At 58.4% G+C, this 26,316-nt stretch overlaps 1 protein-coding gene across 1 annotated transcript in view; it reads right to left on the reverse strand.

Moving 5' to 3' along the window:
* The window catches only part of LOC137457128 (zinc finger protein 850-like), a 386,697-nt gene that overhangs the window by 221,704 nt on the left and 138,677 nt on the right, over positions 1-26,316 (reverse strand).

Raw genomic sequence — 26,316 nt, forward strand, 5'->3', positions numbered from 1 at the left:
CATCCTCCATCTTCTCTTTTTCCTCCTCAACCTCCTCTACCTTTGTACTGCATATTGGCTTCTCCAACTTGATCTCTGGGTGCTGCTTCTCCTCCCAGCTCTTGCCTGGGTCCTTCTGTGAGGCCATGCTGTGGCAGGAAGGGGTCACAGCTGTGTAACAGGGAAGATGGAAGCACCTGAGCCCAGGACCACAAACCCTCAGATCCTGCCTGGATCATGACAGTCCCTGACTCCCAACACCCAGCTAGAGGAGAGAATGCAGAGGGGACCTCAAACCTTCAGTTTCTGCCACAGTGTGGGCTTAGACATCTAATACCTGTGCTGAGACCCCAGGTTCCTGTGATCAGTGCCCTGAGGTACCGTGGGGCTTACAAGTGGTCCTGTCCTACTCTCCTCGAGCCTGGTGGCATTGGCAGGGTGGTTCCTGGACCAGGCCCTGGCCTTTGATCTCCCCTGGCTCAGACAATGGAGGCAGCACCACTGAACAAGGAAGAACAAACCACCTCCAACCTTCTCCCACCACCCTCCAGATCCCAACCCCCAAACATCACCCCCTGCTCACAACACACTCCCAGCAGCCTGGAGCATTCCTCAACTCCCACAACACCTGATGTGCCTCAGAGCTCCTGGAGAGGTGAAATATGCTGCACAGGAGGAGGTGGAGGCTGGGAGCTGCCCTTGCGGCTGGGGTCCTGCTGTTAACCCACTCTGGGTTTCTTACCTCTTGGGCTGCTCCAAGGGGCAGGACTGCAAATTCTGCTCTTCCCCAGCACACAGGGGCAGGGATGATTGAGAGACCACTCAGCCCCTGACAGAGAGAAGCAAAGGGCTCAGGGGAGAGCACTGATCTGCAAGGGATGGTTCTGCACTGCCCAGGACCAGGCAGCACAGCTCAGCCTTGCTGGGGGCAGCTCCCAAGCCCAGCAGCACAGCCACAGCACACAGCCCGGGCTGCTCAAGATGGGAGACCTCAACAAGGTTGAGGCCGGATGTGAGGAGGAGGTTCTTCACCATGAGAGTGGTGAAGCCCTGGAATGGGTTGTCCAGGGAGGTAGTTGAGGCCCCATTCCTGGAGGTGTTTAACCCCAGGCTGAATGAGGCTCTGGCCAGGCTGATCTAGTGTGGGGTGTCCCTGCCCATGGCAGGGGGGCTGGAACTAGATGATCCTTGTGGCCCCTTCCAACCCTGACTGATACTATGATACTATGATACTAAGTGCAGGCTCAGCTCCCAAGCCCAGCACACAGCTGCAGGCCAGCACCACAACACAGCTGCCTCCACACAGCCTCTCCCAGCCCTTGCCTAAAGCTTCCTCCCACTGCCTGCCCAGACCTCTGCTGCCTGCATCTGCCTTTGCCAGCAGATCTTGCTCTGGCCACAGCTCTCCTCCCAGGTCCTGCCCCCACCCCACACACTCTGTGCTCACCTTTGACCTGCACACACCTCTCTGCTGCCCACTCCCCAACAGAAGATCACAGCAGCCCTCAGGACACACAAAGGGAGCTTCATGATCTCTGCAGATGCAGCAAAGGGGGAAGGGACTTGGGCAGCTTCTTGCTAAACATCTTCAGCCCTCACTGGGATGCTGGAGGAGTCTCTGGCTCCTGCCCAAACCTCACACCTCCAGCACCCTTCACACACCTGCAGCCCAAAGATACTCAGTGAAAAGGGTTTGGCCTCCTTCTCTCCCTGACCATTTCTCTCAGCTTGCTCTTTGCAGTTCCCTGGAGCTGCCACTCCACATCCCCAAGAGAAAAATGAGGTTGGATGGGAAGGCACAGTGCCCATGGGCTGCTGTTCATCTCCCAGCTGACACAGGCAGAGCTGCAGCACAATTCACTCCTTTCACCTCTTGAAATGCTGCCAGATTCTGCCATTCCCTGCACACACATTTGCCACCTGGGCCCTGGATCCTCTCCCCTTCTTGGGGGGACAAGGCCTAATTCCTGCCTGAGCATTCCCAGGCCTTTCCCTCATTCCCAGCCTATCCATGGCCCTGCTGCCTTGGCTCTCCTATGGCCCTGTCCCCCCCACCTCCACTGCCACTGCAGCTGGAAGGGTGGAGTGGGAAATGCTGTGGCTGAGGAAGCATCTAAGGAACTGGGCTGAAAGCAGCAGCACAAGAATGGAAGGGGCCTGAGACTAAAGGCTGGGATCAGCTGGAGGCCTGAAAGAACAGCACCAAGCCAAGGGGGGGTTACAGATGAGGGCTGGGGAGGGACCCTGCAGACACCTCAGGCAGCAACTGATGAGAGGAAGGGGGACAGAGAGGGAATGAGACCTCAGGTGACTCCTGTCATGGGCTATGGCTGGGCTGTGTGGCTAGGAGCCCTGAGTGCCTGCTTGGGCTGTGCTGGATGTCAGGAGGGGTCAGGGGACTGTCCTCAGCCAGCCAGGGTTTGGGGCTTTGAACTTCTGGGGTCGGCTGTTGCCAGCACCATTGGAGGCAGGAGCCAGGCAGAGTCACACAGCTGCTGAACTAAGCCCTCCCACCCCCTGCAGCCTTCACCCTCCATCTCCCAATCCATTGCTCCATCTCCACTCACTTGCTGCCCCCTCAGAGTCCCCAGGGTCCCACAACATCACCAGGGCTGATCTACACATCCATCAGGGCCCAACAGAAGCCCCTGGATGAGAGCATGGAGGAGAATCCCTGTGGTGGGTGAAAGGCACTGGGAGGTCTTACACCAGAGAGTAGAGACCTCCAGAAGGGACAGCAGAGTCCAGAGGGACACCACAAAGTGTCATCTAGCTTAGTTCATTCCCACAAGGCCTGCACCCACTCTCCACAAAGGAACAGCACAGGAGGAGCTGGAGGAGCTCAAGGGGACAAGCTGCAGAGGGGGCCCAGGGCAACCTCCTGAGCTTCAACAAGAGCAAGGGCAGGGTCCTGCCCCTGGCCTGGCACAATCCTCACAATCAGGACAGGCTGGGGGAGGAGGGGATAGGAAGCAGCCCTGCAGAAAACCACTGGGGGGTGCTGCTGGACAAGAAGCTGCACAGGAACAGACAGGGGGAGCCTGCAGCCCACAAGGCCAAGGGCAGCCTGGGCTGCACCAAAAGCAGCATGGCCACAGATGGACAGAGGCCATCCTGGCACTTGGCTCTGCTCTGCTGAGACTTCACCTGCAGCACTGCAGCCAGCTCTGGAGCCCTCAGCACAGGAAGGACATGGACCTGATGGAGAGGGCCCAGAGGAGGGACACAAAAATGATCAGGGGCTTGGAGCAGCTCTGCTACCAGGACAGGCTGAGGGAGCTGAGGGTGATCAGCCTGGAGACGAGAAGAGAAGGCTCTGGGGAGACCTAAGAGTGACCTTCTGGTACCTCAAGGGGACTACAGGAAGGCTGCAGAGGGACTCGTTGCAAAGCCTGCAGGGACAGCACCAGAGGCAATGGCTTCAAACTAGAGCAGAGCAGATTGAGATTGGAGGTGAGGAACAAGTTCTGCACCAGGAGGCTGCTGGAACACTGCAACAGGTTGCCCAGGGAGGGGCTTGAGGTCCCAGTCCTGCAGATGTTCAAGGTGAGGCTGGACAGGGCTCTGGGCAACCTGAGCTAGTGCAGGATGTCCCTGCTGACTGCAGAGGGGCTTGGACTGCAGCACCTTTGCAGCTCCCTGACAACCCAAACCACTCTAGGATTCTAGGAGTCTAAGTGCAGCCTCCAGGGAGAGCAGGAAGAAGATGAGGCAGAGGAGGACAAGGAAGAGGACAAGGAGGAGGAGAACCAAAATCCCTTCCTAACTCCTCCAAACCTCTGCCAAATTCCTGGAAAGCTCTTCCAGCTCTGCAGAGTTCATTCTGAAGAGAGCTGAGGGAGTTGCTAGGCTCAGGGATGTCTTGCACACTCGGCACAAATGCTCCAGAAGCTTTCCAAGTGCCCTCAAAACCAGCAGCACAGCTCTGCTGCCACACAATGCCAGGCTGCAAGGGACCCCAAGGCTCAGCTGCTCCAACCTTGCCAGCTGACACTGGCCTGGAAAGGAGCTGGCCCAGCCCCCTGCCAAGCTGAGCCTTCCAACTCTGCCCTGCAGGGCAATCCACCACTGCCCTGGGGAGATGATTCCAATGGCTGACTGGCAGGGAAAAGCTTTTGCCTCTGCAGGGCACTGTGCCACTTCAGTTCAACTCTTGCACCTCAGAGCCATCCCCTAAGCTCTAGAACCAGTTCCCAAGCCCAGAGCCTGACCCCCGAGCCCAGCACCAGCCCCTGAGCTCGAGAACCAGCAGCGAACATCAGAACCACTTCCCAAGCTCAAGTACCAAGCCCAAAGCTCAGCACCAGCCCCCAAGCTCACACGCAAATCTAACATGCAGACTCAGCTCCTGGGCCTGATCAGAGCCAGCAACTAAGCTCAGAACCACTTCTCAAGCTCAACAACCAGCCCCCAAGCTCAGCACCAGCCCCTGAGCTTGAGAACCAGCAATTAAGGTCAGAGACCCTTCCTAAGCTCAACAACCAGCCCCTGAGCTCAGAGCCAGCCCCCAAGCCCAAGAAGCAGCCCTGAGCTCAGGGAACAAGCTCCTGAGCTCAGACCCAGACCCCAAGCCCAGCACTACTTCCTGAGCTCAGAGCCAGCCCCTGAGCTCTAGAACCAACCCCCAAGGCCAGAACCACTTCCTGAGCTCAAGAACCAACCCCCAAGGCCAGAACCACTTCCCAAGCTCAAGAACCAACCCCCAAGCCCAGAGCCTGACCCCTGAACCCAAAACCAGCAAGTAAGGTCAGAACCAATTTCCTTAGCTCAAGAACCACTTCCCAAGCCCAGAACCAGCCCCCAAGCCCAGCACCAGCAACTAAGGTCAGAACCACTTCCCAGCTCGAGAACCAGCCCCCAAGCTCAAGAGCCAGCAACTAAGGTCAGAACAACTTCTCAAGATCAAGAACCAGCCCACCAGCCCCCAAGCTCACACTCAAATCTAACGTGCAGACTCAGCTCCTGGGCTCAGAGCCACCAACTAAGCTCAGATCCACTTCCCAAGCTCAACAGCCAGCCCCTGAGCTGAGTGCCAGCCCCCAAGCTTGAGAACCAGCACCTAAGGTCAGAACCACTTCCCAAGCTCAGAACTAGCCCCTGAGTTCTAGAGCCAGCAACTAAGGTCAGAAGCACTTCCCCAGCTCAAAAAATCAGCCCCTGAGCCCAGAGCCAGCCCCTGAACTCAAGAACAAGCTCCTGAGCTCAGACCCAGACACTGAGCCCAGAAACACTTCCCGACCTCAGAGCCAACCTTGAGCTCTAGAACCAGCAACTAAGGTCAGAACCATGTCCCAAGCTCAAGAACCAAGCCCCAAGCCCAGAACCACTTCCCAAGCTCAACAGCCAGCCCCCAATCTCAGACCTAGTCCCCAAGCCCAGAACCAGCAGCTAGGTCAGAACCTCTTCCCAAGTTCAGAGCCAGCCCCAAGCTCAAAAGCCAGGCCCTGAGGCCCAGAGCCAGACCCTAAGCTCTAGAACCAGCAACTAAGATCAGAACCACTTCCCAAGCTCAAGAACCAGCTCCCAAGCTCAGACCCAGCCCCCGAGCCTGAGAGCCTGCCACTAAGGACAGAACCACTTCCCAAGCCCAGAGCCAGCCCCCAAGCTCAAGAGCCAGCAGCTAAGGTCAGAACCACTTCCCAAGCTCAAGAACCAACTCCCAAGCTCAGAGGCAGCCCCCCAAGCCCATAGCCTGACCCCTGAGCCCAGAGCCAGCAATGAAGGTGAGAACTACTTCACAAACTCAACAACCAGCCCCCAAGCTCAGACCCAGCCCCTGAGCTCAAGAACCAGCAGCTGAGGTCAGAACTACTTCCCAAGCCCAGAGCCAGTCCCTGAGCTCAAGAGCCAGTAGCTAAGGTCAGAATCACTTCCCAAGCTCAAGAACTAGCACCCAAGATCAGACCCAGACCCCAAGCCCAGAACCACTTCCTGAGCCCAGCACCAGTACCCCTAGCTCAAGAACCCAAGCTCACACTCAAATCAAAAGTGCAGACTCAGCTCCCAGGCTCAGAGCCAGCAACTAAGGTCAGAACTCATTCCCAAGGTCAGAGCCTGCCCCCAAGCTCAAAAAGCAGCAGCAGAGCCCAGAACCACTTCCCTAGCCCAGAGCCAGCCCCCAAGCCCAAGAACCAGCAACTAAGGTCAGAACCACTTCTCGAGCTTAACAACCAGACCCCGAGCTCACACTCAAATAAAAAGTGCAGACCCAGCTCCCAAGCTCAGAATCAGCTCCCAAGCTCAGGAATCATCAGCCAACAACACACCCAGCCCCCAAGCTCAGATCCACACCCAAGCTCAAGACCCAGCTCCCAAGCTCTTGGGGACACCAGAGCTGCACACAGCACTCCAGCAGCTCCAAAGTTCAGAACAGTCCTCAAGGTCAGGCCCAGATCAAAAGTGCAGACCCAGATCCCAAGCTCAGATGCAGCTCCCAAGCTAAGAATCAGCAAACAACCTCACCCCCAGCCCCCAGGCTCAGAGCCAGTGTCACAACTTGCCTTATTTCAAGTTCCCTTCATTGCACTTCTGCTAAGTGTCCAAATTCAAGCAGTCAGAGAATGCTTTGGGCTGGAAGGGACCCCAAAGAGCAGACAGCTCCAACCCCCTGCCATGCCCACAGACACCTTCCACCACACCAGGCTGCTCAAGCCCTCATCCAACCTCACCCTCAGCACCTCCAGGGAGGGGGCAGCCAGCACCTCCCTGCCCAACCTGCTCCAGGCTCTCACCATCCCCACTCCAAACTATTGCCTCCCAAGCTCCACTCCAAATCTGCACTCCTCAACCTTCAATCCACTCCCCCTCAGCCCATCACTCCCAGCCCCTCACAAAACTCCCTCCCCAGCTCTCCTGCAGCTCCCAGCAGCAACCACAAGGCTGCTCCAACCTCTCCCCACAGCCTTCTCCTCTCCAGCCTCAGACACTACTCTCACAGATCACCCACACAGATGAGCTGCCACAGCCCTCCCACCACCCCCAGGGCCTCCTCTGCACCCCCTCCAACAGCTCAACCTCCTGCCCCTCTTGGGGGCACCACAGCTGCACACAGCACTCCAGCTGGCAGCACACAATGCTGCCAGCACAAAAACCATTGCAGCAAAAGCCTCAAGCTGTGCTCAGCTGCCAAAACCAAAGGGACCTCAACTTGGCCACAAGAGAAAGGACCAAACTCAGCCAAGACACTGATCCAACACCCAAGGCTGCACAAAACAACCATCAGCAGAAGCTCCTCCTGCCCTGAGCCTTTCTGTGCTCAGGAGGCCTGCAGAGAAACTGAGGACCACTCTGCAACCCCCCAGGGAATCTTTGTGCCTCAAGAGCTTGCAGAGCACAGAGGCCTTGGATGCCACCACCCCCAGCACAGCCAAACCGCCCCACAGCTGACACCAGCCCCAGGCGCTCCCAAGCTCAGGCTCAGCACAGCACCCACGCCTGACACCCCCACGGCACCCAGCACACAGCCTGCCCACAGCTCCCCCCCCGCGCCTGGCCCTCAGCCCAGCCGCTGCCCTTCAGCACAGCAGCCGCCCGGCACCTGCCAGCACAAAGCCTCCAAACCCCCAGGGCTCCCCCACACACCCCCACAGCAGCCTCTGCTGCAAGCCACACCCCACGCTCACCACCACCTCTCCTGCACACAGCAGCCCCCACAGCGCCGCTGCCACCTCAGCTCTGCTGCCAGCCCAGCCCCCAGCACAGGGACACAGGGACACAGGGCCAGGGACAGCCCCTGCAGCCCACCAATGGCTCCGCCTGCAACACAGCAGCAGCCAAAGGGGGCCTGCAGCTGCCCCCACCAGGGGGAGGCAGCAGCACAAGGAACCCCACAGAGCCCCCACCCCAACCCCACCAGCGGCCCCGCACCCGCACAGACCCCTCCCAGAACAGCACAGACGACGCTCACCGACCCTGCACACCTCTGCCCTACCCCACAGCCCCGCCCCAACCACCCCATACCCCCACAGAGCTCCCCACAATCACAGCGACCCCCCCCACCCGCACGGACCCCAAGCGCCAACCTTGCAGAGCTCCCCCGGACCTCACAGACCCACCCCCACCCCGTACCCCGCCGATCTCCCCCGGATCCCACGGACCCCCAACCACATATCCGCAGAAGTCCCCCAATCAAACCCCACCGATTGCCCCTAGATCCCCACAGAGGCTCCCCCCCCCGCCCCAGCCCCACCGACCCCTGCCCCACAAACCCTTCCCCAACCCAAGCGACTCTTCCGACCCCTCGCAGCCCCCCAGAGAGCTTCTCTGAACCCCACCCCACGACTCCCAACTCAGCCCCAGAGACTCCCTCACCCCACCTGGACCCCGGACCAAGAGCGAAGCAGAGCAGCAGAAGGAGAAGGAGGAAGAGCTCAGCGCACAGGGAGCCGCCGGCCCCGGCAGGCTGCTGGCGAGCAGAGAGCGCTGCGAGGGAGACCCCGGCCCGGCCCCTCCGGCTGCTGCGGCCACGTGGGACGGGGAGCGGAAGCAGGGAGCAGTCTGGAACGGAAGCCCCGCCCACGGCCGGGCAGCCTTAGCCAATGAGAGGCGGCGGGAGCGCGGCAGCTCCTCCCCCTGGGCGCTGCCGAGGCCCAGCCAGGAGCTGCCCCTGCCGGCCGCGGCCGCCATTGGTGCTGCCCCGTGGGGAGCGGCAGCGGGGCCGGAGCGCGGGAGAAGTGCCGGAGGTGCTGGCGGGCGAGCGGCAGCTGCCGGCTGGTGAGCTGCGGCGGGGCGGGAGGGGCTGAGGGGGCCGGGGAGCGCTGAGGGCGGCGGCAGCGCAGCGGGGAAGGCTCTGGCTGCGTGGGGCTGCCGGGGGCGTGTGTGGAGTTGGGGGTCGGGAGGGGCGCGGGGGGCAGGGGGCTCCGTGGGGCTGGGGCAGGCTCGGGGAGGGTGAGGAATTGTTCTGTTTGGCTTTGGCCAGGGGCAGGGGGGTGCCGGCGGGGCTGGGGGCCGCGGGGTTGGCTCCTGAAGCTCTTGGCTGTTTGCAGTCTGTGCTGTGCAGGATGTGCATTGGGACAGCAATGGGGGGGGGGCGGTGAGGTGTCAGAGAGCGGCCGGGAGGGACGGGGTCCAGAGTGCAACTCTCATCCCAGCCCTGCTGCCCGCACTCAGCACCAGGCGGGGCTGGCACTGGCACTGGGGGTGGAGCACAGCCCTGGGAGGAGAGGCTGAGGGAGCTCTGGGGTTGCTGAGCCTGGAGAAGAGGAGGCTCAGGGCAGACCTCATTGCTGTCTGCAGCTCCCTGAAGGGAGGCTGGAGCCAGGTGGGGGTTGGTCTCTTCTCCCAGGCAAGCAGCACCAGAACAAGAGGACACAGTCTCAGGCTGTGCCAGGGGAGGTTTAGACTCGAGGTGAGGAGAAAGTTCTTCATAGAGAGAGAGATTGGCCATGGGAATGTGCTGCCCAGGGAGGTGGTGGAGTCTCCATCCCTGGAGGTGCTTAGGAAGAGCCTGGATGAGGCACTTGGTGCCCTGGTTTAGTTGATCAGATGGTGCTGGGTGAGAGGTTGGACTTGATGATCTCAAAGGGTTCTTCCAACCTGGTTAATCCTCTCCTTTCCCCCTCCTTTCCCCCTCCTTTCCCCCTCCTTTCCCCCTCCTTTCCCCCTCCTTTCCCCCTCCTTTCCCCCTCCTTTCCCCCTCCTTTCCCCCTCCTTTCCCCCTCCTTTCCCCCTCCTTTCCCCCTCCTTTCCCCCTCCTTTCCCCCTCCTTTCCCCCTCCTTTCCCCCTCCTTTCCCCCTCCTTTCCCCCTCCTTTCCCCCTCCTTTCCCCCTCCTTTCCCCCTCCTTTCCCCCTCCTTTCCCCCTCCTTTCCCCCTCCTTTCCCCCTCCTTTCCCCCTCCTTTCCCCCTCCTTTCCCCCTCCTTTCCCCCTCCTTTCCCCCTCCTTTCCCCCTCCTTTCCCCCTCCTTTCCCCCTCCTTTCCCCCTCCTTTCCCCCTCCTTTCCCCCTCCTTTCCCCCTCCTTTCCCCCTCCTTTCCCCCTCCTTTCCCCCTCCTTTCCCCCTCCTTTCCCCCTCCTTTCCCCCTCCTTTCCCCCTCCTTTCCCCCTCCTTTCCCCCTCCTTTCCCCCTCCTTTCCCCCTCCTTTCCCCCTCCTTTCCCCCTCCTTTCCCCCTCCTTTCCCCCTCCTTTCCCCCTCCTTTCCCCCTCCTTTCCCCCTCCTTTCCCCCTCCTTTCCCCCTCCTTTCCCCCTCCTTTCCCCCTCCTTTCCCCCTCCTTTCCCCCTCCTTTCCCCCTCCTTTCCCCCTCCTTTCCCCCTCCTTTCCCCCTCCTTTCCCCCTCCTTTCCCCCTCCTTTCCCCCTCCTTTCCCCCTCCTTTCCCCCTCCTTTCCCCCTCCTTTCCCCCTCCTTTCCCCCTCCTTTCCCCCTCCTTTCCCCCTCCTTTCCCCCTCCTTTCCCCCTCCTTTCCCCCTCCTTTCCCCCTCCTTTCCCCCTCCTTTCCCCCTCCTTTCCCCCTCCTTTCCCCCTCCTTTCCCCCTCCTTTCCCCCTCCTTTCCCCCTCCTTTCCCCCTCCTTTCCCCCTCCTTTCCCCCTCCTTTCCCCCTCCTTTCCCCCTCCTTTCCCCCTCCTTTCCCCCTCCTTTCCCCCTCCTTTCCCCCTCCTTTCCCCCTCCTTTCCCCCCCCCTCTCACCAAGAGAGCCAACAGCTGCCACCCAGCCAGGGGAGAGATGAGGGAGCAGAGGGGAGGAGCTGGCTCTGCATTCTGCTTCCAGGGCAGCTGCAGGGATTATGGGATGGCACAACAATTCACCATGGCCTCTGCCCACCCTCTGGCCACTGCCCAGCCCCTTGCTGCTCTCTGCCACTGCTGGAGGAATCATCTCTCTGATCTCAGCCCACAGCAAAATACTATTGACCAAAGGAGCTCCTCAGCTCTGGCACAGTGCCAGGGGCAGGGCATGGCTGACCTGCACCTGAAAGGTCTTCTCCAGCCACAGGCACTCTCTGATTCTTACTCCTTTAGGCTGGGAAGGGCCAGGCCTGGAAAAACATCCAGCTGGCTGTCAAGAAGGTGGTGCCAGGCTCTCTGGAATGGTGTCCTGGGACTGGACAAGGGGCAATGGATGCAGGCTGGGACACAGCAAGCTCCACCTCACCATGAGGAGAAACTTCTTGGCTGGAAGGGTGCTGGAGCCCTGCAGCAGGCTGCCCAGAGAGGCCCTGCAGTGCCCCTTGCCGGAGAGCTTCCAGAGCCAGCCGGATGCGTTCCTGTGGGACCTGCCCCAGGGGATCCTGCTCTGGCAGGGGGATTGAACCTCCTCTCCAGAGCTCCTTTCCAGCCCCTACCATCCCAGCAGTCTATGATGCAATGACCCCAAGCTGTCTGACACCAAGCTGTGTGGTGCAGCAGACAGCTGGAGGGAAGGGATCCATCCAGAGGGACCTGGGCAGGCTGGAGAGGTGGGCACAAGCCAACCTCAGGAGGTTCAACAAGAGCAAGGGCAGGGTCCTGCAGCTGGGTCGAGGCAATCCCAGGCACAAATCCAGGCTGGGCAGTGACTGGCTGGAAAGCAGCCCTGAGGAGAGAGCCTTGGGGGTGCTGGGGGAGGAGAAGCTCACCAGGAGCTCTCAGTGTGCACTTGCAGCCTGCAAAGCCAATCAGCTCCTGGGCTGCATCAGGAGAAGTGTGGCCAGCAGGGCAAGGGAGGTGATCCTCCCCCCTCTGCTCAGCTCTGGGGAGACCCCACCTGGAGTACTGCCTCCAGTTCTGGAGCCCCTATGACAAGAGGGATCTGGAGGTGCTGGAAGGTGTCCAGAGCAGGGCCAGGAGGATGAGCAGAGGGCTGGAGCTGCTCTGCTGTGAGGACAGACTGAAGGAGTTGGGGCTGTTCAGTCTGGAGAAGAGAAGGCTCCCAGGTGACCTCATTGTGGCCTTCCAGTATCTGAAGGGGGCTACAGGAAGGCTGGGGAGGGACTGCTCAGGATCTCAGGGAGTGATAGGACTAGGGGGAATGGAATGAAGCTGGAGGTGGGGAGATTGAGGCTGGAGGTGAGGAGGAAGTTCTTCCCCATGAGAGTGGTGAAGCCCTGGAATGGGTTGTGCAGGGAGGTGGTTGGGGCCCTGTCCCTGGAGGTGTTTAAGCCCAGGCTGGATGAGGCTCTGGCCAGGCTGATCTAGTGTGGGGTGTCCCTGCCCATGGCAGGGGGGCTGGAACTAGATGATCCTTGTGGTCCCTTCCAACCCTGACTGATTCTATGATACTGTGATGCTCTGACCACAGCCATGGGCTGGACCTAGTCAGTGCTGAGCAGCAGATATTTGTCTCCCTCACCTCCCTGCCAAGGCAAAGCACAGAGCTCCCAGAACCGATTCTATGGTTGCTCATGGAAACATTTGAAACCCAGGGTGGCTATAACTCAGCTGGAGTTTTAATGCTCACCTTAGTGTTTGTTAGGTGTGTTCTTGTTGGTTTGGGTTTTTTCTTCCCCTGGTCTGTATTTTCTAAGCCTTTCAATGTTCACCAGACAAACCCTGATGGTGGTGGCACTTCAGGTGATTTTCTGACTGCATCTTCTGCCACATCAACAGCAAGCAATGAAAGAGTGAGCAAGGTGCAGACAACATGAAGTGGGAGTGTTGATCTGCTGCAGGGTAGGAAGGCTCTGCAGAGAGGGTCTGGAGAGGTTGGGCTGCTGGGCTCAGGTCAGTTCCAGAAGGTTTCAGAAGGGCCAAGCACTGGCTCTTGTGCCAGCATCACAACAACCCCGTGAAGGCTGCAGGCTTGGGGCAGCGTGGCTGGAAACTGCCCAGCAGAAAAGGGCCTGGGGGGTGTTGGTAGACAGCCAGCTGAGCATGAGCCAGTGTGCACCCAGGTGGTTAGGAAGACCTCCACCATCCTGGCCTGGATCAGAAGGGCTGTGAGCAGCAGGAAGTGATTGTCTCTCTGGCCCCCAGCACTGGGGAGACTGCATCTCAAGTGCTGTGTTTGGCTTTGGGCATCACAGTATGAGAAAGTCACTGAGGTGCTGGAGCAGGGAGAGAGAAGGGCAGCAAAGCTGGGGAGGAGATTGGAGAGCAGGTCTGGGGAGGAGAGGCTGAGGGAGCTGGGATTGCTTATTGTGAAGAAGAGAAGGATGAGAGGAGACCTCATTGATCTCTACATGGACCTGAAAGGAGATCAGAGTGAGGCCAATATTGGCCTCTTCCTCCCAAGTAACCAATGACAGGGACAAGAGGAAATGCCCTGAAATTGTACCAGGGGAGATTTAGGTTGGAGAGGAGGAAAAATCTCTTTGCTTCAAGAGTGCTCAGGCATTGGAGCAGGCTGCCCAGGGGGGTGGGAGAGTCACTGTCCCTGGGTGTATTCCAGAAATGAGTAGAGGTGGCACTCTGGGGCCATGGTCTGGTGGTCATGGAGATGTGGGTAGAAGGTTGGACTTGATGAGCTTGGAGGTCTTTTCCAACCTTAGGGAGTCTGTCTGTGAAACCCTGTGGCAAACCAGCAGCACTCAGGGGCTGAGAACACAACTCCCACTGGGGATCCATCCCCAGGGCTCAAGTCTCCTCCTAAGGCAGCTCTGAACCCTCAGCTGCAGTTCAAAGGCTCTGCTTCAAGCAGGGCAATGTTCCTCCTGCCCACAGCTGCCAGCTGAATTTGGGGGTTTCCCAACCCAAACTCTTCTCTGATTGGATCAACTCTGCCAGGAGCAGCAGGTTCCACAGTCCTGATGCTTCACCTCTCAAACCCCCCAAATTCTATAGCTGCAGCTCAAGGGAGCTGACAGCTTTGTGCCTCTGGATTCCTGTTTCAGCACTTGGAGAAGATTTTAACACTTTCCAAACTATTAGAACCTCCTAAACCTCCCTAAAGATGCTTCAAAAGCTCTGTTTGAAGAGTTGAGGATTTTAAGGAGTTTTCTTGGGCACTCAAAATGCTTTGTACAAAATGGCTTAAAAATGATGCAAATCTCTCTGAAGATCATTCAAAGGGCCTGAAAAGAATCAAAATCTTGTAGAAAAACATTAAAAATAGCCAAAAAAATAATCAAAATGTCTTCAAAACTCACTAAAAGGACCTGGAATGAGTAAAGATACTTCAAAAATCATTGAAAGGGCCTGGGGATAATGAAAATACCTCAAAAACCATTACAAAACCCCTAAAAATGGTCTAAATATCTCCAAAAAATCATTAAAAAGGCCTGAAAATGATCAAAATGTCTTCAGTAATCATGAAAAAGGAGATGAAAATACTCAAACTATCTTCAAAAGTAATTCAAAATGCCTGAGGCTAAGCAAAGTCTCCCCAAAACCCATTAAAATCAGCCCAAAATGAGGAAAATAGCTTCAAAAGGAAGGAAAAGGGGCTGGAAATAATCCACAGAGCTTCGGGAAATGATTCAAAGTGCCAAAACGAATCCAAACCAATTCCAGAACCTCATCCCCATGGCTGCCAAGCTCCTGCAAACTGATTCTGCAGAGCTCTCAGCCAGGCTCTGGCTTCTTGCAGTCTCCAACATCCTTCCGAAATGCTGCAAAAGGCTGAAAACTGCCGGAAAAGTCCTCAGCACCTGCTGGAAACTCTGGAAGGCGACAGAAAAACTCTTCCCGAGCCGTTCAGATCCCCTGGAGCTGCCCCAAGCCCCCTCGGGAGGCATCGAAATCTCTTTGCAAGAGTTTGGGAGAGGCTGGGAGGAGGTTTTGGGTTCCCAACCCCGCAGAGAATCCTCAGCGAAAAAAATCCTCCGAAGCTCTGCAGAGCTCCTGGCAACCTCTGCGCAACCTTTCCGAGCTGAGCCAAAGCTCCTGGGAGCTGTGCGCAGCTGCTGGGTCAGAGCTGTTGCGGAGCTGCTGTGCCCCAGCCCTGCCCCCGCAGCGCAGCTCAGCCCAGACGGCGCCGCCCTGGCTGAGAGCTGCACCTCCCGGCATGCCCCGCGCGGAGCCAGGGCCGCAGCTCCCCGCTGGGACTTGGAGGCGTGGTTGGGGTAATCCGGCGTCTGTGATTGGCTGCGGCTGCCCGGCCGTGGGCGGGGCTTCCTCTGCGGCCCCAGCCCCCGCCTGGGCTGGGCTGCAACGTGGGCGGTTCGGGGCCTCCATTGCATCGCTCTCTGCTCGCCCAGGCTGCCAGGAGGCTGCAGGGGACGGCAGTCGGCAGCTGCCTCTGCTCCGAGCTCTTGGTCCTTCCTCTTCCTGCTGCTGTGCGCCCCTTTGGCCTGGGCTGTGGGGTAGGTGTGGGCAGGCGCGGGGCAGAGTGGGGGCTGCTGGGGTGGGGATCCCTTGGGGGAGCGGCTGGTGGGGTTGGCATTGGGCTGCGGTGGGGCTGAGGGCTGTGTCCTGGAGCTGGGCTTGAGGAGGGCTCGGTGAGGTGTGGGGCTGGTGTGGGTGGGGCTGTGGGGGGTGGTTGTTGGGGGCTGTGGAGTTGTGGGGGCGTGTGTGAGGTTGGGTGGGGGCTTGGGGTCGGAGAGGGGCGTGTGAGGGGCTGGTGAGGAGCCCGTGGGGCTGTGTGGGTTTGGGGGTAGGAGTTGGTGGTGGGGGGGGGAGGCTGTGTGTGGGTGTGGTGTGGGTCGGGGTGGTGAGGCTGGGAGTGGGGAGTGGTGGGGTGGTGCGAGGGGGTGGGTGCGGTTGTGGGGAGCTGTGCGTGGGTCTGGGTCGGGGTGGGTGTGTTTGGGGGTTCGTTGTGGTGCTGTGCTGCTGCCTCCCCCTGGTGGGAGTGTGCCCAGTGTGCCCAGCTTGCCCCTTTGGCTACTTGCAGCTGGCAGTGGTGCCCTGCCCCCAGCCAAGCCCGGTGGGTGCCCAGCAGCACCTTGGCAGCCTGGATGGGAGCCTGGCGTGGTGCTGAGCTCTCTGCTGGTCATTCTCTGCCCTCTCTTTGCCTTCTCCCCTCTCTCCTCAGCTGCTCTCAGCCCTGCACAAGCTGCAGGACACCTCCTTGAGCGCTGCCCTTGCTGGGGGGGGTCCAAGGAAGAGTCCAGGGGGGTGCAGCAGTGGCTTGGTGCTGGACTCAGCTTGGCTTGGCCACAGAGCAGCTCAGAGCCTGGCCTGGCCTGGTCTGTGAGCCCAGGGCTTGGGGCTGGGGTGGCCTCCTGGGCAGGAGCCCCCATTTGGAGAGAAAGGCTGCTGGTGAGAGGAGGCCAGGAGGTGGGGGGGGTACCCCCAGGGAAATGGGGTCCCCAACTTGGGTGGCACTGGAGGAGTGCCCAGCTGGAGTGGGGAGGGAAGAACAGGAGGGTCCCCAAATGTTGCTGTCCCCCCAAGTCTTCTTTGCCCCCAGGTCAGGCAGGGTCCCAAATGGCACTGCCATGGGCCCAGCCCCCCAGAATCCCTCTACAGTCCCCCCCAGTGCTGGGTCCCTTGGGGGTGGGGGAGTCCTTTCCTGCTGCCTGGGTGTTGGGGACCATTGTTGGTTCCTTTGGGATAGCTTTGGGGTGCAGGGAGGTAACTGAGGGTCCCAGGGAGGCATTTTAGCTCTCAGGCTGCTGTTGTGGTTTCCCTGGGGGCATTTTGGGCTCCTCCTGCTTGTGGCAGGGTGCAGCATGGGCTGCCTGGGGTGGCACAGGGAGCTGGGGGAGGCTGTTTGGGGGGTTCAGAGCTTTATCCCCCCCCAGAGTGCCAATGCCTGCAGCTGGCTGTGCTGGGCCAGCAGCCAGGGGTGCTCCTGCCTCAGCCCTTGGGCTGGCAGCACAATGCCTGCCCCTGGTGCTGGGCCTTCTGCAGAGCTGGGCAGAGAGCTTAAGGAGGTGTCAGAATCACCCCAAACCCACAGCCCCCCTGCCCAGAACACCCCTCCAAGGCCTCTGTGCTCTGCAATCTCTTGAGGCACAAAGATTCCCTGGGGGGTTGCAGAGTGAGTCTCAGTTTCTCTGCAGGCCTCCTGAGCACAGAAAGGCTCAGGGCAGGAGGAGCTTTTGCTGTGTGGCTGCAGGCTGAGAGCTGTGCAGAGCTTTTGTCAGCTGTGCTGGCAGGAAGCATGGTCAGAAGCAGACTGCTGTGCTGCAGCTGCTCTGCCCCTGGGGAAATGCTTGCTGGCAGGCAGCCAAATGAGGCTGAGCTGTTGAGTGTCTGCTTGTGGCTGAGGAAGTGCATTGACTTGGACTGAAAGGTTTGGCTTGGGCTGGGGGCAGCCTGTTGTTGATGGTTTTGGTGGTGAGAAGTCCTGCAGCTTCCTTGGAGGAGCTTCAGCAGCAGCCAAAGCAATTCCCTTGCTGCTCTTTGCTGTGCAATGAGCTGGGAAGGGAAGGAAATGATTGCTGCAAGTGAGCAAAGCAATTGCAGTGCTCTGCAAGTCTCAGCACTGCTGTGTCCAGCAGGGCCAGGGCAGGGATTGTCCTCCTGTCCTGGGCCCTGGGGAGGCCACCCCTGGAATGCTGGGGTGAGTTTTGGGCCCCTGACTCCAAGAAGGACTTTGAGGGTCTGGAGCAGGTGCAGAGAAGGGCAAGAAAGGTGTGGAAGGGTCTGGAGAGCAGGGCTGAGAGGAGCAGGTGAGGGAGCTGTGGGTGTTTAGTGTGGAGAAGAGGAGGCTGAGGGGAGACCTCTTGGCCTCTGGAGCTGCCTGCAAGGAGGCTGCAGTGAGGTGGGGGTTGGGCTCTTGTGCCTTGTCTCAGGTGGTAGAAGGAGAGGAAGTGTCCTGAAATTGTGTCAGGGGAGGCTTAGGTTGGAGAGGAGGAGGAATGAGTTTGGTGGCAGAGTGGTCAGGGCCTGGCAGAGGCTGCCCAGGGAGGCAGTGGAGTGGCCATGGCTGGAGGTGTTGCAGCCAGGTGTGGCCATGGGGCCATGGTTTGGTGTCCCTGGTGGTGTTGGGGCTGGCAGTTGGCCTCAGTGCTGAGAGAGGTCTTTTGCAGGCCAGGCAATTGTGTGGCTGTGTGAGGAAGCTGCCCCAGAGCAAATGCATCTTAGGTGCTGGAGGTGCTGGGAAGAATGGGAAATGGGAGAGAGTCCTGTGGGGAGGGGAAAGGTTTGGGTTTTGCCTCTGGGCTCCTAGTCTGCCCTTGGAAGTGCCTGGGATTCTTGCAAGCAGTGCTGTCAGCTGGAGCCTTCTGGGGTCAGTTGGTGGTGTGCTGAGAGGGCCAAAGGGAGGTGAGGCTTGGGAAGAGAAGTGGTGAGCAGGAAGCTTGTTGGGTTGTGGGTGGCCAAGGGGTGTGGGTGTGGCTGAGAGGTGTGGAGTGCAGGAGAGCCTTCAAGGCCTTGTGGTGTTGCTGGAGCTGTGGGCTGAGGAAGTGCTGCTGGCAGGCAAGGGCTTGAAGGAGGTTGAAAGTCAAGTGGTGTGGATGGCTTGGTGTGGGGAAGTGTTTGGCTTCTTGTGGGCAAGTGAAGCTTTCCTTGTGCAGGAGGAGAGTGAGAGCCTGGGCTTTGCAATCCCTGGGGCCCTGGAGCCCTTCTGGAGTGGTTTTCTTCTGCAGAGCTTTGCAGCCCAGCTGCAGGTCTGCTGTTGCTGGAAGCTGTTGCTGGTTGTTTTGTGCAGCCTTGGGTGTTGGCTCAGTGTCTTGGCTGAGTTTGGTCCTTTCTCTTGTGGCCAAGTTGAGGTCCCTTTGGTTTTGGCAGCTGAGCACAGGTTGAGGCTTTTGCTGCAATGGTTTTTGTGCTGGCAGCATTGTGTGCTGCCAGCTGGAGTGCTGTGTGCAGCTGTGGTGCCCCCAAGAGGGGCAGGAGGTTGAGCTGTTGGAGGGGGTGCAGAGGAGGCCCTGGGGGTGGTGGGAGGGCTGTGGCAGTTCCCCTGTGTGGGTGGTCTGTAAGAGTTGTGTCTGTTGAGGCTGGAGAGGAGAAGGCTGTGGGGAGAGGTTGGAGCAGCCTTGTGGTAGCTGCTGGGGGCTGCAGGAGAGCTGGGGAGGGACTTTTGTGAGGGGCTGGGAGTGATGGGCTGAGGGGGACTGGATTGAAGGTTGAGGAGGGCAGATTTGGAGTGGAGCTTGGGAGGCAATAGTTTGGAGTGGGGGTGGTGAGAGCCTGGAGCATGTTGGGCAGGGAGGTGCTGGCTGCCCCCTCCCTGGAGGTGCTGAGGGTGAGGTTGGATGAGGGCTTGAGCAGCCTGGTGTGGTGGAAGGTGTCTGTGGGCATGGCAGGGGGTTGGAGCTGTCTGATCTTTGGGGTCCCTTCCAGCCCAAAGCATTCTCTGGCTGCTTGAATTTGGACACTTAGCAGAAGTGCAATGAAGGGAACTTGAAATAAGCAAAGTTGTGAAACTGGCTCTGAGCCTGGGGGCTGGGGGTGAGCTTGGGAAGTGGTTCTGATCTTAGCTGCTGGTTCTTGAGCTTGGGAAGTGGTTTTGATTTTATTTTCTGGCTCTTGAGCTTGGGGTCTGGGTGTGAGCTTGGAAAGGGTTCTGACCTTAGTTGCTGGCTCTAGGCTTGGGGTGTGGTTCCTGACCTCAGGGCCTGTCTGTGAGGTCAGGGGCTGGTTCCTGAGCTTGTAAATGGCTCTGACCTTGGTTGCTGGCTCTGGAGCTTGGTTCTGGCCTTTGTTGCTGGTTCTGGAGCATAGGGGCTGGCTCTTGAACTTGGGGGCTGGCTGTGAGCTTGGGAATTGTTCTGACCTTACTTTCTGGCTCTTGAGCTTGGGAAGTGGTTCTGATCTTAGCTGCTGGCTCTTGAGCTTGTGGGGGCTGGCTCTGGAGCTTGGCTCTGACCTTTGCTCTGGTAGTGGAGCTTGGAGGCTGGTTCCTGAGCTTGGGAAGTGGTTCTGACCTTAGTTGCTGGCTCTGAGCTTGGGAGCTGAGTCTGCACTTTTGGTTTAGGTTGCTTGGGGGCTGGTTCTGGAGCTTGGGGGCCGGTTCTGGAGCTTAGGGGCTGGCTGTGAGCTTGGGAAGTATTCTGACCTTACTTGCTGGCTCTGGGCTTGGGGTGTGGTTCCTGACCTCAGGGCCTGTCTCTGAGGTCAGGAGTTGGTTCTTGAGCTTGGGAAGTGGTTCTGACCTTAGTTGCTGGCTCTTGAGCTTGTGGGGGCTGGCTCTGGAGCTTGCTTCTGACCTTTGTTGTTGGTACTGGAGCTTGGGGGCTGGTTCCTGAGGTTTGAATGTGGTTCTGACCTTAATTGCTGGCTTGGGAGCTGTTTCTTGAGCTTGCACAGTCCCCTTTTGCAGAGGGACCTCGACAGACTGGACAGATGGGCAGAGTCCAATGGGATGGCATTCAACAATCCAAGTGCCAGGGGCTGCACTTTGGCTACGGCAATCCCATGCAGAGCTACAGGCTGGGGTCGGAGTGGCTGAGAGCTCCCAAACAGAGAGAGACCTGGGTGTGCCGATCGACAGCCACCTGAATATGAGCCAGCAGTGTGCCCAGGTGGCCAAGAGGGCCAATGGCATCCTGGCCTGCATTAGGAATAGTGTGGCCAGCAGGAGCAGGGAGGTCATAGTGCCCCTGTACTCTGCTCTGGTTAGGCCACACCTTGAGTCCTGTGTCCAGTTCTGGGCCCCTCAGTTTCAGAAGGACATTGAGACACTTGAGCGTGTCCAGAGAAGGGCAACAAGGCTGGGGAGAGGCCTTGAACACAAGCTCTATGAGGAGAGGCTGAGGGAGCTGGGGTTGTTTAGCCTGGAGAAGAGGAGGCTCAGGGGTGACCTCATTGCCCTCTACAACTACCTGAAGGGTGGTTGTGGCCAGGAAGGGGTTGGCCTCTTCTCCCAGGCAAGCAGCACCACAACAAGGGGACACAGTCTCAAGCTGTGCCAGGGGAGGTTTAGACTCGAGGTGAGGAGGAAGTTCTTCACCGAGCGAGTCATTCGGCATTGGAATGTGCTGCCCAGGGAGGTGGTTGAGTCATCGACCCTGGAGGCGTTCAAGGGGAGATTGGACGTGGCACTTGGTGCCATGGTCTAGTCATGGGGTCTGTGTTGATAGGTTGGACTCAATGATCCTCGAGGTCCTTTCCAACCTAAGTTCTACTGTGATACTGTGATTGGGGTCTGGGTGTGAGTTTAGGAAGTGGTTCTGATGTTAGTTGCTGGTTCTGGAGCTTGGGGGCTGGCTGTGAGCTTGGGAAGGGGTTTTGAGCTTAGTTGTTGGCTCTGGGCTTGGGGTGTGGTTCACAGTATCACAGTATCACAGTATCACTTAGGTTGGAAAGGACCTCGAGGATCCTTTCCAACTCCCTCCTGGCTACAACCACCCTTCAGGTAGTTGTAGAGGGCAATAAGGTCACCCCTGAGCCTCCTCTTCTCCAGGCTAAACAATCCCAGCTCCCTCAGCCTCTCCTCATAGGGCTTGTGTTCAAGGCCTCTCACCAGCCTTGTTGCCCTTCTCTGGACACGCTCAAGTGTCTCAATGTCCTTCTTAAACTGAGGAGCCCAGAACTGGACACAGTACTCAAGGTGCGGCCTAACCAGAGCAGAGTACAGGGGCACTATGACCTCCCTGCTCCTGCTGGCCACACTATTCCTAATGCAGGCCAGAATGCTATTGGCCCTCTTGGCCACCTGGGCACACTGCTGGCTCATATTCAGGTGGCTGTCGATCAGCACACCCAGGTCCCTCTCTGTCTGGGAGCTCTCCAGCCACTGCGACCCCAGCCTGTAGCTCTGCATGGGATTGCCGTAGCCAAAGTGCAGCACTCGGCACTTGGACTTGTTGAATGCCATCCCATTGGACTCTGCCCATCTGTCCAGTCGGTCGAGGTCCCTCTGCAGAGCCTTTCTACCCTCTCCCCGCTTTCACGGTCTGTATTCGTACTGAAAATCAAGATCAAGCGAGCTTTTGCCCTTCTGCTCCATGGGAGGTTTCCGTCCTCCCTGAGCTCGCCTTAGGACACCTGCGTTACGCTTTGACAGGTGTACCGCCCCAGTCAAACTCCCCACCTGCCGCTGTCCCCGGAGCGGGTCGCGCCCGGCGCGCGCCGGCCGCTTGGCACCAGAAGCGAGAGCCCCCCTCGGGGCTCGCCTCCCCGCCTCACCGGGTAAGTGAAAAAACGATCAGAGTAGTGGTATTTCACCGACGGCCGGGACGCCACCTCAGGGTTCTTGACCTCAGGGCCTGTCTCTGAGGTCAGGGACTGGTTCTTGAGCTTGGGGGCTGGTTGTGAGCTTAGGGGCTGGCTCTGAGCTTGGGAAGTGGTTCTGATCTTAGCTGCTGCTTCTTGAGCTTGGAAAGTGGTTCTGACCTTACTGGCTGGCTCTTGAGCTTGTGGGGGCTGGCTCTGGAGCTTGGCTCTGACCTTTGTTGCTGGTACTGGAACCTGGGAGCTGGTTCCTGAGGTTGGAAAATGGTTCTGACCTTAGTTGCTGGCTTGGGAGCTGTTTCTTGAGCGTGGGGTCTGGATGTGAGCTTGGGAAGTGGATCTGAGCTTAGCTGCTGGTTCTTGAGCTTGGGAAGTGGTTCTGATTTTATTTTCTGGCCCTTGAGCTTGGGGTCTGGGTGTGAGCTTGGAAAGGGGTTTTGAGCTTAGTTGCTGGCTCTGGGCTTGAGGCATGGTTCTTGATCTCAGGGCCTGTCTCTGAGGTCAGGGGCTGGTTCTTGAGCTTGGGAAGTGATTCTGACCTTAGTTGCTGGCTTGGGAGCCGAGTCTGCACTTTTGATCTAGGTTCTGGACCTTAGTGGCTGTCTCTTGAGCTTGGGGGCTGGCTCTTGAGCTTGGAATGTGGTTCTGTCCTTATTTGCTTATTATTGTGGTTATTATTGTGGTTCTGACCTTATTTGCAGACCTGATGAGGTACTTGGTGCCATGGGTTAGCTGTTTGGGTGGGTTGGATTGGTTGATGGGTTGGACGTGATGATCTTGAAGGTCTCTTCCAACCTGGTTTGGTTTGGTTTGCTGGCTTGTGAGCTTGGGGCCTGGGTGTGAGCTCTGGAGGGGGCTCTCAGCTTGGGAAGTGTTCTGACCTTAATTGCTGGTTCTTGAGCTCAGGGGCTGGCTCTGAGCTTGGGAAGTGGTTCTGATCTTAGCTGTTGGTTCTTGAGCTTGGGGCCTGGATGTGAACTTAGGAGCTGGCTCTGAGCCTGGGGTCTGGTTCTGCATTTCTGATCTGGATTCTTGTGCTTGGGAGCTGACTCTGACCTTAGTTGCTGGTTCCTGAGCTTGGGGGCTGGGTGTGAGCCTGGCCCCTGTCTTGAATTGAAAATGAGAGAGTTCAGGCAGTTGGAAGTTGAAGCTGAGCTGCTTTGCACTGCAGTGCTGCAGAGTTTGTGGTGCTCCAAAGGCAGATCTCAAAGAGCTGCTGCAAGAGTTGAGCTGAAGTGGCACAGTGCCCTGCAGAGGCAAAAGCTTTTCCCTGCCAGTCAGCCATTGGAATCCTCTCCCCAGGGCAGTGGTGGATTGCCCTGCAGGGCAGAGTTGGAAGGCTCAGCTTGGCAGGGGGCTGGGCCAGCTCCTTTCCAGGCCAGTGTCAGCTGGCAAGGTTGGAGCAGCTGAGCCTTGGGGTCCCTTGCAGCCTGGCATTGTGTGGCAGCAGAGCTGTGCTGCTGGTTTTGAGGGCACTTGGAAAGCTTCTGGAGCATTTGTGCAGAGTGTGCAAGACATCTCTGAGCCGAGCAACTCCCTCAGCTCTCTTCAGAATGAACTCTGCAGAGCTGGAAGAGCTTTCCAGGAATTTGGCAGAGGTTTGGAGGAGTTAGGAAGGGAGTTTGGTTCTCCTCTTCCTTGTCCTCTTCCTTGTCCTCTTCCTTGTCCTCCTTTGCCTCATCTTTTTCCTGCTCTCCCTGGAGGCTGCCCTTAGACTCCTAGAATCCTGGAGTGGTTTGGGTTGTCAGGGAGCTGCAAAGGTGCTGCAGTCCAAGCCCCTCTGCAGTCAGCAGGGACATCCTGCACTAGCTCAGATTGCCCAGAGCCCTGTCCAGCCTCACCTTGAACATCTGCAGGGCTGGGACCTCAAGCCCCTCCCTGGGCAACCTGTTGCAGTGTTCCAGCAGCCTCCTGGTGCAGAACTTGTTCCTCACCTCCAATCTCAATCTGCTCTGCTCTAGTTTGCGTAAGTGTGCAGGGACAGGACCAGAGGCAATGGCTTCAAAGAGTCCCTCTGCAGCCTTCTTGTAGTTCCCTTGAGGTACCAGAAGGTCACTCTTAGGTCTCCCCAGAGTCTTCTCATCTCCAGGCTGAACACCCCCAGCTCCCTCAGCCTGTCCTGGTAGCAGAGCTGCTTCAGGCCCCTGATCATTTTTGTGTCCCTCCTCTGGGCCCTCTCCATCAGGTCCATGTCCTTCCTGTGTTGAGGGCTCCAGAGCTGGCTGCAGTGCTGCAGGTGAAATCTCAGCAGAGCCAAGTGCCAGGATGGCCTCTGTCCATCTCTGGCCCTGCTGCTTTTGGTGCAGCCCAGGCTGCCCTTGGCCTTGTGGGCTGCAGGCTCCCCCTGTCTGTTCCTGTCCAGCTTCTTGTCCAGCAGCACCCCCCAGTGCTTTTCTGCAGGGCTGCTTCCTATCCCCTCCTCCCCCAGCCTGTCCTGATTGTGAGGATTGTGCCAGGCCAGGGGCAGGACCCTGCCCTTGCTCTTGTTGAAGCTCAGGAGGTTGCCCTGGGCCCCCTCTGCAGCTTGTCCCCTTGAGCTCCTCCACCTTGTTCTGCAGGGTATTATCTTAGGTTTCAGGATGCAGAGAGGCTCTCTTTGAGCCTGGTGAAAGGAGTTGATGCCAAGCTGTGGCCAGAGGGTTGGATGGAATTGGGCAGTTTCCATGGCTGTGCTGTTCAGAGCTGCATCCTACAGTGCAAAGCATCCAATCCACAACAATCCATAGTGTGCCTGGGCCACGGGAGCCAAGCAACCTCCCTAGGCCAAAGCTTCCTCCAGAGCTGCACCAAAGCAGGCCAGAACCCCTGGCCCCAAATGCCTTCCCCCTCCCCCATGCCTCTCTGCCCCTCCTCCCCCCATCCCCAAGAGCTGCAGTTACAGATTCTGGTAGGCAGCTCCCAGGTGAGCCAGGCCGCTGCAGGCTGCAGTTGGCAGCATTGCCAAGGCCTCAAAGCTCCTCTGCAGAGAGAGATCCCAGAAGATGTTGCTGGGAGCAGAGAGGAAGGGCAAAGGAGGTTGGAGATCCTGTGCTGTTCCTTTGTAGAGATTGAGTGCAGGCCTTGTGGGAATGAACTAAGCTAGATGACACTTTGTGGTGTCCCTCTGGACTCTGCTGTCCCTTCTGGAGGTCTCTACTCTCTGGTGTAAGACATCCCAGTGCCTTCCACCCACCACAGGGATTCTCCTCCATGCTCTCATCCAGGGGCTTCTGTTGGGCCCGGATGGATGTGTAGATCAGCCCTGGTGACGTTGTAGGACCCTGGTGACTCTGAGAGGGCAGCAAGTGAGTGGAGCTGGAGCAATGGATGGAGGGATGGAGGGTGAAGGCTGCAGGGGGTGGGAGGGCTTAGTTCAGCAGCTATGTGGCTCTGCCTGGCTCTGGCCTACAATGGTGCTGGCAACAGCTGACCCCAGAAGCTCCAAGCCCCAAATCCTGCCTGGCTCAGGACAGTCCCCTGACCCCTCCTGACATCCAGCACAGCCCAAGCAGGCACTCAGGGCTCCTAGCCACACAGCCCAGCCATCCCCCATGGCAGGAGTCACCTGAGGTCTCACTCCCTCTCTGTCCCCCTTGCTCTCATCAGTAGCTGCCTGAGGTGGCTGCAGGGTCCCTCCCCAGCCCTCATCTGTAACCCCCCCTTGGCTTGGTGCTGTTCTTTCAGCCCTCCAGCTGATCCCAGCCTTTAGTCTCAGGCCCCTTCCATTCTTGTGCTGCTGCTTCCAGCCCAGTTCCTTAGATGCTTCCTCAGCCACAGCATTTCCCACTCTACCCTTCTAGCTGCAGTGGCAGTGGAGGTGGGGGACACAGGGCCATGGGAGAGCCAAGGCAGCAGGGACATGGATGAGCTGGGAATGAGGGAAAGGCCTGAGAATGGTCAGGCAGGAATTAGGCCTTGTCCCCCCAAAAAGGGGAGAGGATGCAGGGCCCAGGTGGCAAATGTGTGTGCAGGAAATGGCAGAATCTGGCAGCATTTGAGGAGGTGAAAGGAGTGAATTGTGCTGCAGCTCTGCATGTGTCAGCTGGGAGATGAACAGCAGCCCATGGGCACTGTGCCCTCCCATCCAACCTCATTTTTCTCTTGGGGATGTGGAGTGGCAGCTCCAGGGAAGTGCAAAGAGACAGCTGAGAGAAATGGTCAGGGAGAGAAGGAAGCCAAACCCTTTCCAGTGAGTCTCTTCAGGCTGCAGGTGTGTGAAGGGTGCTGGAGGTGTGAGGTTTGGGCAGGAGCCAGAGACTCCTCCAGCATCCCAGTGAGGGCTGAAGAGGTTTAGCAAGAAGCTGCCCAAGTCCCTTCCCCCTTTGCTGCATCTGCAGAGATCATGAAGCTCTCTTTGTGTGTGTCCTGAGAGCTGCTGTGATCTTCTGTTGGGGAGTGGGCAGCAGAGATGTGTGCAGGGCAGAGGGTAGCACAGAGTGGGTGTGGTGGGGACAAGGCCAGGCAGGAGAACTGGGTCCTGAGCTAGATGTACTGTCAAATTC

Source organism: Melanerpes formicivorus, unplaced genomic scaffold (assembly GCF_026170545.1).
Source record: "Melanerpes formicivorus ecotype bairdi unplaced genomic scaffold, bMelFor1.0.p_v2 SCAF_160, whole genome shotgun sequence".
NCBI classification, from domain to species: Eukaryota; Metazoa; Chordata; class Aves; order Piciformes; family Picidae; genus Melanerpes; species Melanerpes formicivorus.